Source organism: Giraffa tippelskirchi, chromosome 9 (assembly GCF_054371585.1).
Source record: "Giraffa tippelskirchi isolate mGirTip1 chromosome 9, T2T-mGirTip1v1.2.pri, whole genome shotgun sequence".
Taxonomy (NCBI): domain Eukaryota; kingdom Metazoa; phylum Chordata; class Mammalia; order Artiodactyla; family Giraffidae; genus Giraffa; species Giraffa tippelskirchi.
This window is the reverse complement of record NC_137283.1, coordinates 12,020,747-12,030,031: the sequence shown is the minus strand read 5'-3', so window position 1 is coordinate 12,030,031 and position 9,285 is coordinate 12,020,747. Positions and strand designations below refer to the sequence as shown.

The 9,285-nt window shown below is 47.8% G+C and overlaps 1 protein-coding gene and 1 long non-coding RNA gene across 8 annotated transcripts in view; one reads left to right on the top strand and one right to left on the bottom strand.

Annotated features, from left to right (window-relative positions):
- The window catches only part of LOC145520618 (uncharacterized), a 113,288-nt gene that overhangs the window by 97,191 nt on the left and 6,812 nt on the right, over window positions 1-9,285 (bottom strand). For 5 of the 6 annotated variants that reach the window (XR_014064638.1, XR_014064639.1, XR_014064637.1 and 2 more), the window contains exons 1-2: window positions 5,609-5,753; window positions 3,989-4,123 (exon numbers count right to left, since the gene is read on the bottom strand). The gene's annotated coding sequence lies outside the window, so the exon portion shown is untranslated. Of the gene's footprint in view, window positions 1-3,988; window positions 4,124-5,608; window positions 5,754-9,285 lie in introns of those variants that run through there. The other variant, XR_014064636.1, reaches the window with a different exon arrangement.
- On the top strand, window positions 6,046-8,276 carry LOC145520620 (uncharacterized). 2 transcript variants are annotated; one of them, XR_014064642.1, is made up of 4 exons: window positions 6,056-6,250; window positions 6,380-6,495; window positions 6,759-6,836; window positions 8,075-8,276. It is a non-coding gene; the product is annotated as an uncharacterized LOC145520620 (long non-coding RNA). The 2 variants fall into 2 exon arrangements; XR_014064643.1 differs by lacking the exon at window positions 8,075-8,276 and having other exon boundaries at window positions 6,046-6,269; window positions 6,759-7,824.

Sequence of the window (9,285 nt, the reverse complement as noted above, 5' to 3'; positions counted from 1 at the left end):
CCACAAGCCAGGAAAACTCCAATAGCCAAGACTGCTGGGCCACTTCCTCCGGGTCAGATCAGGTACAACGTGCAGAGGTTCCTGGGAAGGGGAGGGCACAGATTCCAGCCTGGAAAGCCAGGATGATTTGGTAAAGGACCCTTTCCATACTTTCAAAAAGTACTGAGCACCTGCTGCATGCCAGACTTGTTCTAGGCAGCATGGACCCAGAGGTAAGGTCTAATGGGATCATTAGACTCTATCACACTCAAGAAATTGACTCTCTAGAATGAGAAGGCAGGGAGACTATGAATAAATAGGAAATAGCAGATGAGGAATAAGGGTGATGCACCTGACTAGGCCACTCTCCCACTTGGGGTAGGAATTATAAAACATGTCATGTGACAGTGACAGGTAGAGAACGTGGCCAAAGCAGATCTCCCCAAGGGGGGGAAAAGAGTTTTCAACTGAGATCTTAGTAACAAAAAGCCATTACTGGGCAATGGGCAGGGGTGGGGAGTGCCAGTTAGGCATATGAGCACACGCAAAAACCCAGAGGTGGGAGTGAGTATAATTTCTGCATTTCCTAAATACCCTTCGGTATGTTGTTGTTCAGTTGCTCAGCTGTGTCCAACTCTTTGTGACCCCATGCATTGCAGCATGCCAGGTTTTCCTGCCCTTCACCATCTCCCAGAGTTTGCTCACATTCATGTCCACTGAGTCAGTGATGCTTTCTAACCACCTCATCCTCTGCCGTCCCCTTCTCCTCCTGCCTTCAGTCTTTCCCAGGATCAGGGTCTTTTCCAGTGAGTCAGCTCTTCGCATCAGGTGGCCAAAATATTGGAGTTTCAGCTTCAGCATCAGTCCTTCCAATGAATATTCAGGGTAGATTTCCTCTAGAATTGACTGGTTTGATCTCCTTGCTGTCCAAGGGACTCTCAAGAGTCTTCTCCAACACCACAGTTCAAAAGCATCAATTTTTCGGCACTCAGACTTCTTTATGGTCCAACTCTCACATCTGTACACGACTACTGGAGAAACCATAGCTTTGACTATACAGACCTTTATCGGCAAAGTGATGTTCCTGCTTTTTAATACACTGTCCAGGTTTGTCATAGCTTTTCTTTCAAGAAGGAAGTGTTTTTTAATTTCGTGCCTGCAGTCACAGTCTGTAGCAATTTTGGAGCCCAAGAAAATAAAATCTGCCACTGCTTCCACTTTCCCCCCTTCTATCTACCATGAAGTTATGGGACCAGATGCCATGATCTTAGTTTTCTGAATGTTGAGTTTACCTCTCTGAATAGAAAGGGGCTTTATCAACAATTGTCCACCCCTAGACACACACACACACACACACACACACACACACACAAATCCTGCCCCCAACAAGGTTAGGTAGGAACTTGTCCACAGTTTGCTTTTATTGAACAGGTGGGCTCCCACCTTATCACCAGCCCAGGGCTCAGTCCTCCACACCCCTCCCAGATTCATCATTGCCTGCTCCACTGACAGGTGTTCCCCCGAGGCAGCAGAGCTCTGAGCTGGAAGCAGCCTGCCCCCTGGAAGACTGGTGTATGTGAGCAATTAAGATAGCAAATCTACCTACCTGGGCTGGCTACACATCTTACTATTACCCCCTCACCGCGTGTTCCCCTCCACTGCCCTCTGTTGGTCTCACTTGATTACAGGGCCCAGCAGCTTAAGGCATGCCTGTTCTCAGTGTTCTCATTTGTTAAGTGGCGACGATTATAGTGCCTACTACTGTGAAGATTAAGTGAATTAATATGCATAAAGTGCTTGGAGATAGGCCCAGCGTCTGGAACTCAAGGAAGTTCACTTTTCATATTATAATTATTAGTTTTAATCTATCTCTTTTTCTCACCTCCAGGTGGAGTCCCTGTCTTGTTCATCTCAGTATCCTTACTGCTTATCAGGAGTGCCTAGAAGGCACTGCACAAATGTCGAATAAATGCACCCATGTGTGAAATGAAATGATTGACTGAATTCACTGATTCATCCAACTAACATTTATTGAGCACCTGCTTCATGCCAGATTCCTTCCAGGGAATACAGATGAACATGACAGAATATATCCCTGACCTCATGGTACTTAGAGAGGGAAGACATATTACAAACAGAGAAAGTAATTTTAGAAGGTAGCAAAGGAAATAAAACAAGTAGCCCACAGAATGCTGGCAGTTACTTTAGCTTGGGTGGTTGGAGAAGGCATCTCTGAAGAAGTGACCTGAATGACAAGAGGAGCCAGTCCTAACATCTAAAGGGGGCAGCCTAGGGGGGAGAGACCGGAGAGGTTGTTGGGTGGGTGGTGAGCACGCCGGTGGCAGGGAACACCAAGAAAAGCAGCAGCTACTCACGGAGGCCTCGCCCAAGGCCCTGCACACCTCCCGTCCCACCTGCCGCTGAGCCCGAAGCACCGCCTCCCTTCCTATCCGAGAAGGGGCGGGGCCTTGAAGCGGAGCGTGGATGCCCAGACCCCCCTCCCCACCTCCCCGGCCCGTGCCTGGAGGGGGCGTGTCCCCATCTGCTGTCTCCAAGGTGACGATGACATCACCCGGGCCGCTGGGTTCGGAACGTTTTGGGCGGCTGTAGCCGTTGCTGGGAAACAAGCCGGCAGGCAGGCACGCAGCCAGGGGCAGGCTCCGCGTAGCAGACGCCGGACGCCAGTACGCGCCGTCCTGGCCGGCCCCAGCTCAGAGCCTCCCTCCCGGATTCCAGAAGGATGCGGGTTCCGGTCCTCACCCACGTCGCGGCCCCGCCCGGGACCTTCCTGCCGGCCTGGCGCCTCCTCCCTTCTCATTACTCTGTCACTGCCTCTGTTCAGAGTTTACCCAACAGTCCTCATCTTCACCGCTATCATCCTGTTCCAGGCCACCATCCATCCCCCCTTTACTGGACCACTGCCATAGCCTCCCAAGTGGTCTTCCCTTTGCCTTGTCTTTACAGACTGTCATCCACCTGGCACCTAAAGCCCTTATCAAGAATTTACCAGACCAAGTCACTCCTGTATAATACCCTCTGCAAGCTTGCAGCTCGCTCAGTCTGAAATCTAACTCTTCTCAGCGGCCTCTAAGACCAGAATGACTTGCCTCTCAAGCTTCCTCTCCAACTTCTTTGCCCCACTCTCCTCCTCACCCACATCTCCCTAGTTACACTGACCTTCCTGGTTTTCACAGAACACACCAAGCTAATTCCTGCCTCAGGGCCTTTGCACCTGCTGTATCCTCTGCCCAGAAGTCTCTTCTCCCAGATCTTTAGTGGTGGGGCTCTTTCTCACTCACATTCCACTTCAAATGTCTCTCCAAAACGACCTTTCTTGATCTATACCTCCCTTGCCTCCCCCACTTACCCCTCCCCCCTCCCCATCTATAGAGGCCTTCCTCCAAGTTAACATGCTGAGTTATTTTTGTTTTCCTGAGGACCTATTACAATATAAAATTATCTTTGTTCACATGTTTGCTTGTTTAATGTCAGTGTTCTGGATACTAATCCTGCATAGCAAACCACCCCAAGTTTAGTGGTCTAAAAAACCATTTTATGATGCTCGTGAATTCTGTGGGTCGGGAATTTGGATAGAACACATTGGACATGGCTTGTCTCTCTGCTATGATGTGTGGGGCCTCAACTTAGCCTCAGTCTAAGGCTGGGGGTAATTTGACAGTTAGGGTCTGAAAACTCTCTCACTCAAATGCCTGGCAATTGATGGTGGCTATCGGCTGGGACCTCAGCTGGAATGTCAGACAAACCACATATGCATGGCCTCTCCATGTGGCCTGGGCCTCTTCAAAGTATGGCATTCTCAGAGTGGCTGGATTTCCTGCATTTTATTTCAAGTTTCCAAAGACATGTGTCCCAACTAACAAGGTAGAAGTTGCACCGCCTTTTATGATCTAGCCACAGAAGTCACACAAAATCACTTGGGCTGCATTCTGTTGGTTACAAATGAGTCACAAGTCTGCACAGACTGAATAGAAGGGTTATTAGACAGTACCTTTTGGTGAGGAAGAGGTAACGTTCTATGTGATTGTCTTCGGAAAGTGCCATCTCCACAGCCAAGTCTTCCTCCACTGGAATATCATCTCCATGCCAACCACTTCTTCTTTGCTTATTTTTGTATCTCCAGTACCTAGAATGGTACAAAAGCACACAGTAGGAGCTCAATCCATGGTTTATGGTGAATAAATGAAGGCTTGTCTTTCAATGAGTCATTTGAGCCCAGTTCTTCTCCCTAAAAGTATAGTTCCTGTCCCAGCCCTTGATTTTGGCCTGGCCTGCTCTGGAGGAAGCCCAGTGTTTGCATTGGAAGGTGGGAGTCAAGCATAGTTTTTGGTTTGTTTTTTGTTTTCTGGCAGGGAGTGGAGGGTGGGGGAGAAAGGGCAGTTATTGGGGACTGAGAAACATGTAGCCAAATGAGATTCTGGAACAGTGATCTACTGTAGGGGTGTTGAAAACCCAGTCTGTTTTTTCTCATTCTGAACTCTGGAAATGCCCAGGTGAGGACTGTGGTTTTGTCCTCTGGCCCATGGGGAGCAGGAAAACAGCCCAGTGGGAATGGAGCTTTGGAGAGGTGCCTCAGGCAGGAGAGAGGGGGATGGAATAGCTAGTAGGAACCACCGCAGAGACTTGGGCAAGAGGTGGCCCTGAAGCCCCCTAAACATCTATTAAGGTAGGCAAACTCTCCCTGCTTTGTGACTGGTGAAGGACCTTTCATTTGATCTATCCAAAGTCCTGGAACCAGTACAGTTTCTCCTCTTGCTTTCTCCTTTCCAGGAGGGATGACCCAGAGAAGTCAGCCCAGGATTCCCCAGGTCCCAGCCCGCTCACATCAATCTGTGGCTTCCCCTTCCCCTCCTTTCCATCTCAACTGTGGCTCAGGAAAAGTTTGGATGTCATTAAGGCAACAGCCAGCCCACCTCCAAGTCCTACCCCCGGTCAACCCTCCAGTCAGGCCCAGCTGTGGCTCCTCACCACCTCCACCATAAAATCCACACTCCTCAGGTCATTCAAGGCCCTTCTTGTGCAGCTGCCACCTGTGTTTATAGCCTCTCTCATTCCCCCAAGAGAATCAGACCTTCCAGGTCCTTTAATGTTCTATCCAGGCTTTGTCATGCTGCCGGGCCTTTGTCCAGGGCCAGCTTACCCACTGGGCACAACAGGCATGGATGGAGCCTCAGGCCCACAATACTTATGGGGTCCATGAAAGTATTCTAACTTCTTTCAAAATCAGAAGGAAAAAAACTTTGAAGTAAAGGAAGACAGTCTAATATATAACATTAGTATCTTCATCTTTAACCACCACAGTTGTAAAATATATTCTTAAAAAAAATTTTTTTTTTTTTTAATGGAAGAAGCAGCCCCCTCATTTCGCCTCCTGTCATTTCTGGATAGCTCTGTATTGAAGACTCAGCTCTGAGGCAACCCCTTCAAGGAAACAAAAGCCTTGGAGGTTGTCCTTCTCGGACCTCTCAACCTAATGCAGTTTCGTAGCTTGGAAAACGCCATCGTAGACTTTCGATTTGTTGCTTTCGCCCCCCGCCCCCACTGGTACGTGCCAGTCAGTGACACAGACACAATTTTTTGTCTCACGAAGTTACCCGCTCCCCAACCCCACCTGTGGCAGAGCTGCCAAGTAAGACGTTGACCTAACTTCGAGAGAAAACTGGCAGAGGCTCAGCTTGGGGCCCCGGGTCCCAAACCTGTAGCAACAGGCGCCGGGATCCACGTCCCGTGGGAGGCGCGCGCGACCGTCTGAGGGGGCGGGGGAGGCGGTGGGGGGGGTGGGGAGGGAGAGCGGCAGGGGCGGGGCCTCAGGTCTCGCCGGCGGCAGCTCTGCGGCGCGCCGCTGCCAGCTCCACCCACCCCCGACCGGAAGGAGGAAGAGGCCTCTGCGCGGCTCCCTCCCTCCTTCCCCCGGAGCGCCGGCGGCCCTCCCCGGACGCACCCCCTTCCTCCTCCCCCGTTAGTTTTCTAACGAAAAAGTGCTGCTGAGAATTCCCAGAAGGTCCCGGATGTGAAGTCACCGGCGTGAGGTCACCGAGCCTGGTTCCAGGAATCTGAATATTGTGGGGGAGGAAGGAAAGCGCCGAAAACAGAGGAGCCAGAGAGCCAGTGGAGCCGTGGGTGTTGTCGGCGGGGCCGCCTGGCTCCGCTGAGTCCCGCGCTTGTCTCCAGCTGGGTCTTCTGACCCCAGGAGAGGTTCCAAGGAAAAAGATGCTTCACTTCTCTCATAGTAAAGAAATGCCAACTGAAACCAGTATACTGATCCGAAAGGAGTATTTATCCACTGTTGGGGGGGGGCGGGGGTGGAAGGATGGGAGAGAAGTGGAGAACAACCTGGCAATAGGATCAGAATTGTAAATGATAATGTCCTTCGACCTAACAGTTGCGCGTACAGTAGCTCTGTCACCTACGGACTTACCTTGGAAACTGTGTCGTATCACTTCTTCCACAGTTTGCTCATGACAGATCATTAAGACCGGCCCATATTAGAGGCGAGAGGTATTACATTCCTTCTTCTGATAAGTGTGAAAGAATTTGCAGCCATGTTTTTAAACCATCACAGATGGTACTGTTGTGGCCTTTAGTATACTTGTGTTTTCCAGCAAGTAAATCATCTCACGTCATATCTATCAACTCCACGTGGGAGGGCAGAGATTCACTGGATTCATTAAGATCCCGCCCCCTCCGCTCCTGAATGAACCTAGGGCCCTGGTTCACTGCAGATCTCCGTAGATGGTACAGAAATGAATTTCCTCTTGCAGGAGCTGGCCCTGGACATTGTGCTCCAGTTCCATCGGATGGCATCCCTGTTGGCCCTACAGAAACCACCATGAACACATGTGAGAATTGTGTGAGGGGGATATGAGTGGGGCATGGCAGGGTTTGCTACACAGACAAGCAATTTTGTTCTCATACATTTCATAAAAGTGAGGTCAGTGATCATTTCCACAGAAATCCCATTATCTTTATAATCATCATCATGGTCTTGTAGGAGCACCTGTACCACTAGCAGTGAGTTGGCCAGTTCAGTTCAGTTGACAGTAAAGAGAAGGCCATTGACTCTTAGTTCAACTTGGTAAAAGATTTTCACACCTTTTACACGTGATTGTTTTCATGTGTTATATTTCCATTTTATTGTTATTATTATATGGTAGTATATCCCCAAATCATAAAAATGGATCAGTAGTTTAAAGGAGGTTCACTAAAGCATAAAAATAGTATTGAAAATAGCAACAAAAGTACTGCAGTATAAATTATGACCACATATACCAGGGTAAATGAGTGTCTAGAATGAGATAATTTTATACTAACAGAAAAAAAGAAAAAGTGTGACTCAGATATGGTAATGAATACCTGAAAATGGAATTTTGTTAGTAGGTAATCATCTCCTTTAGTCCCAGAGGCATCATCTCTCATGAAACTTTGTCAAATAGTGGCAGGAAGCCCACTGAGACTTTTTGCATCCTCTTCACATCAGATCCTGTAAGCTAGATAGAAAACCAATCAAGTCTTTCTGTAATATGGGTAAAATGTCCAGTGTAGTCAGGATACATTTTGTCACTAAAGACAGAGAAAAGATCAAACCCAGAGAGGCATCAGTAAAGTACTTTAGAGTGAAAACTAACACAATTCAAACCATGACTTGTAAACTGAGTCGTAGGCTACTGAGGAAAAGCAGAGCAAGCTCTTGGCAAAATTACTTGATCAAACAACATTTTTAGATGTCACATAAAATCAATGGCACATAGTGTGAAAGAGCAATGGCTGTCCGGAGTGAGTGCTAGCAGACAATGGGCTTTATTGTTGAATACAAACCACTTGTGGCAAGCCTTGTTCATTGTTGATCCAGAAATTTATTCCATCCCTTCTTTCCTAATAACAGATTCCTGATTTTGATCCATGCACCAAGGTCTCCAGTCTCAGGCAATTAATTACAAGTGGTCTAAATCAATCATGACCAGTTTTCCACTCTCCCAGTCTCCCTTGCTGTTACATGAGATCTGGTTCTAGTCAATGAAATATGATGACAAGTCTGCTGAGGGTATTTCTATAAAAAGTTTTGGTTTTGTTTTTTCAGAAAATGGATATACATGCTGGTATCCCCTGCCTTCCCCCTTCTTCCTAACTTAAACATGGTCATGATGCTTGGGCAGCCATCTTGCAGATATGAAGTAACCAGCATAAGGTAAAAGCTGAGAGAATTCTAGAGACACCAGTACTGACATTATGTCAGTGGCTACCACCTTCCAACCTTCCTATTACAATACACAAGTAAATGGTAGTGGATTACTGATCTTTGAAAGCATTCCTATTCGGTGCACTACTGATGTGTCAGGCTCGCCACATATTTTCCAAAAACACAGGAGGGAAATGTACCTGCTGACTTTTTGTTCTATTTCTCACTGAATTCCTTTGCAAGATTAGATGACTGAGCTTCTGGCTTCCAGTTGGGTTCAGCCATGGTGAGGCCCAGCAGAGAAAGGAGAGGGAAGAGAAAGAGATCAAGGCATTTAGTCCTTTGGTTTCCTGCCTGTGAGTCTCTGTGGGTTGGATGTATCCTCTAGTGGGGGCCACTGGTCCTCCCAAGGCAGCCAGCCTACCCAGTTCTCTCCCTTATAGTAACCCCCTGGACCCCACCTTCAGGTCTATTGGTAGTAACAGCTCTGCTGCTGCTCATCCAGGTCACTGCACCATCCCTTGGGGTGCTCCTATACCCACATGTTTGTAAGTAGTCCCTTTGTAAATAAGCTTTCCTCAAATGATACTGTTTTGAGTGTGCCATTATCTCTTGGTACACTAACTGATGAGAGTGAAAACACACACACAACTTGCATCTGAACACCAACCACACACGACTATATTCACAAAGACCAGCTGTCAGGCAACAATCTGGCTCCTGATCTCGATATTTGCAGAAACAAATAGCAAGAAGAGTCAATGCCCTCCATTCATGCCTCTCCAACTATGCCTTTTCAGAAGACTGTGGAGACATGGGCAGAAAGTAAAAGACACTGTTGAACTAAGTATGCTGGCTGTTGACGGTAAGATATTCACATGAGATTTTGAAATAAGAGATGAGATACAGCATCCCTTTGTGGCGCCGATAGCTCTTTGCTATAGGTGGCTGGCTCACTCAAGAAGCATCTCAGTGGCACATTCAGATCTTGATTATCCTGAACCTTTGGCTTCAGGATAATGGACTATCACCATTTCTCATGTTGAGAATATTAAGAATTTTGTTTTGTTTTTTGTTTGTTTCTGGGGATATCAAGAATCGAAGACAGAACT